Here is a 4,080-nt window from a genome sequence, read left to right as displayed (position 1 = left end):
CCCACCCTGGGAGTATAGTCATGCTGCAATCCCTTCTCCTCCATTCTCCTTTTGGAATTTTGGACTTGTGTGTACTTGACCCAGCGTGTTTTTCAAGCTGCCACGCCTGGGACTTGAAAGGTGCTGTTGGCCATGTGGGTTACAGCTACCTTAATCTCTCTGCTATCTGATGGCCTATATTTTTGTCTTGCTTTATGACTCCATGGGGACTGGAGCTGAAGCAGCCTTCTTGGTTAAGGAAGTTGCTGCCATGTGGTGAGATGGTCTGATTTCCTAATGATTGTGAAGGCATCATAGTTAATGTGTCTAGTTGGCATAAAAATAGATCTTTTATTTCTCCAGTCCCTCTTATTTCATATTTTCTATCTCATTAGGCCAAACCAAAAACAGCCATTCTGTATTATTACTGATTACTTATAACTGATTAGTACTGATTAGGGGAGTACTACACTGAACAGGATGTCTGGCTACATCTATAAATGTGTTCTGAAAAAAATTCATGACCTTAAGACTGTCAACTCTATGCTGTTAATATTTTTTCAGAGTCTATTCTTCATCCACACTCTAATCTGTTTTGTTATATTTTTGCTCCTCTTTCTATTTTAATGGATTATATAGTCAAAGTTAGTAAAACCAACAGGCAGAAGAGCTGGTAAAAATCTGTTGCCTTAAGTATGGAAAATTACTTCTTAAGGCCCTTGGATACCACTTCCTGAGGCCCACACCTGTCATATGGCTTCTGAGCACAGTGTATGAAAACAGCAAAATTATTAATTGAGTGGATTAGGACTGAAGATTAACAGAAATTAATTTTCATACTAGATCCAGCATGTGAGTAATGAAATTGAAGTTAGCCATTGAGGTTTTGGACCGTGACATTGGCAATTGCACAGTGGCTTTGATAATTAGAAAAACTGTGAAGTGTAAGTGCATACACAAGACCAAAACCAAACTGTTAAAAGATAAATTATTTCAACAACTATGGCAGGGTGATAGTCAAACTGTTCTCAGGTCAGAATCTGTCACTGACCACACGGCTCAGAAACCAGTGGCTCAGGTATGGGGTAGAGCACTAACAGAGGCCATTGCCCCCCTTTCACAGTTACACACTTACTCTTCTTCACCGGGCACCATAGAACTTGGTACATGTCATATGCTCAATTCATCTGCAAACACTGGATGAATTAATGCATTAGAGAAAACAAATTTTTAAAAAGATTGGACACAACAGTGTTTAAGAAGAGCAAAAAATGTGCAAGGAAAAAATGGGGTATATAAGAAAATGCAAAAGATTTGAAACTCAGCCTGAAGAAGGGAAGTTTAAGGTAGTATAAAGATTTCAAAGTATCTATTGACAGAATGACCTAATGAGAACTGGAGAAAAAAGTATGCATTAATATGCGTCATGGACATCTCGGCTTAAATGGGATAAAGTAAATTAGGAGAGTGCATATGGCTGAAGAAAAATAAGAAAGGAATTTTACTATGAATTTACCTCCAACATTTCAAATGATTAATCAATTATTTTGGCAATGCATGATTCACAGTATTTTGATTGATTCAAACCTGTGACTGAAGCAAACACCAGTATATTATAGAGGATAGTTAGAAGACAGCAGAAACGATTTCATTGATTCAACCAGATGAGTCTCACTCGGGTTTTACAAATATAGAGTAAATTGTAAAATTCTTCTAATTTTTAAGGTACAGAAAGTCAGAGTAAAGATTAATTGGATTGGGAATTTGTCTCTGTAGTAAAAGATTATCTTGACAATAGATGGAAATAATGGAGTTTCTATTCTAAGAAACATTCTCCCCAAAGCAATCTTGTCTTTACTGGGACTAGGTAAGCAAAATTTTGATGATATTCCCTTCAGATTTCCAAAGAATAGTGAAGTCATATGAAAATGAAGAAATTTCAGTATTAAACTATCAAATAAGGAAGAGATGAGGCTAATGGGCTAGAGATGAAATTCAAACCCATCGATTGTACTTTAGATTTTATTTTACTAAAGTGAGGAATACGATTTATTACCTATGTCTTAACAAGAGAATTAAACAAATCAAGTTAATTATTTAAGTCATGTATTTGAAAGAGCGTTTATGAGGCCACAGTTTAACTTGACTGTTATTTAGCAGATCTTCTGCTTACTTTCCCTTTCTAAATTCTATTTCTCTGTATCTTTAAAGATATGTTATGAAAATAAACTGTTTTATTTGTATTTCAAAAGAGACAAACTTAATGATAATATTCTACAATAATAAGCATGAATGAATAAATAACTGATTAATTAATTTACTCTCCCTGAACAATTAGTTGGAAAACTGTATCTCAGCACTCTCTTTTGAGAGGTTTTCACTACAGGGCACATGCGCTCACCAGAAAGAGAGAGACAGAGAGACAAAAAGCAAAAAATTAGCCTCCCCTAAGGGGGGATGGCCACGTCACAATACCTTCTCCTCCATTCTCCTCTTGGAATCTTGAGCATGCATGCACATGCACCTGGCGTGAATTTGAGCCACCAGGTCTGAGCCTCGAACCGTGATTGACTACATGGGAGTCCAGCCACATAGCCATTACGTCAACTGCTGGTCCCAAGGATCTGTCTAAAATTTAAGAAAAATTATATATTGGTCTTTTTTTATTTTTGACTCAAATGATACGGGTCTTTGTCAATGTATCATACGTTGCTCATATAGTCAGGCTATACACAAAAGCTCTATCTCATAGATTTTTCAAATTTGTTGAATATAACTTGTAAGATTTTCTTTCCTAATTGAAGAGTCTAAATAATTTTTAGAAATATTCAAAAATGTTCTAAGCAAACAATTATTCCTATTGCTTTCATTTTAATATAATTTGGAATAAGCAGAGGAATTTTCTTTATAATTCAGTTTACTGAAACAAAAAAGTTAAAATATATACCATCAAGCTTGACCAAGGATAGAGATATATTATTTATTTTTTTAATTTTTTATTTCATGTTCTTTTATACATTCAATCCCGTTATTTAGCTTACAAAGCGAATATTCCAACATGTGTACATTTCTCTCTAGTCCAGTTGATAATACTATAAAATTATCTTCAACAGATAATACCACATTTCTTTGTCCCATTAATGGTTTTTCTCCTAAAGTTCATGGTAGAACACCAACAGTCTTCAAAATTGCTTAGATGCATAGGGCTCCCTTGTCCTCACAATAATTGAGGGAAACTAAATGATAACACTATTAAAGCAACAGGACCATTTATAACTAGAAGTCACTTGGCAATTATCTGGCTTAACTTTTCATTTGTTTTTCCTTTCCTTTTCTTTCATTTTTTCCATGAGAGAAAAACAGAAAAAGAGCTAGGCACTGCCACTGGGGTTCATACAGTGATCTACCCCCAGCCTCAGTCAGCCTGGATTGCGGGCATACAAACATTCGCTGGCATGCATGGGGTGACACCTGGATTCAAACCTGAGATCTTCCTATGTGAGTGGAGCATCGCAAAGCATTGCTTTTCTGTTGTCCATTGCAGTCAGCTCTCAACTACTTATTCTATTCGGTTGTCAGAAAAGTCATGACACATTTTTACATAAAAAATAAATCATGACTTCTGATGACCCAACATTTTTTTTCTCTTTAAATTTATTTATTTGATACATTAATTCACTATACATCATTACAGCATACAAATAAATTTTCCATCCAAAATACACTGTGTATTGGCTCAATCAAGCACATCAACATACATGTTATCAGCAAATAATTTTCCAGTTCTTATGTCTTGTATACTTTGGGTTTTGTTTTGCCATCTTTGATTCCCTATCCCTCACCCTCTGCCATGTCCCACCCTCCTCCCACATTGTCTAGGGTATCCATGGTTACTTTCTATGCCTTCCCCCCCATTTAATTGATTTGCTAATGAACTTAATTAGTCTAAATATATCCAATAGCTAGTACAGCTGATATATACCTATACATCAACCCAAGTCTGACTTTAGGAATAAACCTCAGTGAGTAGAATGAACATATTATAAAGTAGTACCCAGCTGGGGCTATATAGCTTACTGCAGTCATCATATATGCATTTTT

This window comes from Tupaia chinensis, unplaced genomic scaffold, assembly GCF_000334495.1.
Source record: "Tupaia chinensis unplaced genomic scaffold, TupChi_1.0 Scaffold000057_1, whole genome shotgun sequence".
Lineage (NCBI taxonomy): Eukaryota > Metazoa > Chordata > Mammalia > Scandentia > Tupaiidae > Tupaia > Tupaia belangeri.
This window is presented reverse-complemented; position numbering follows the sequence as displayed.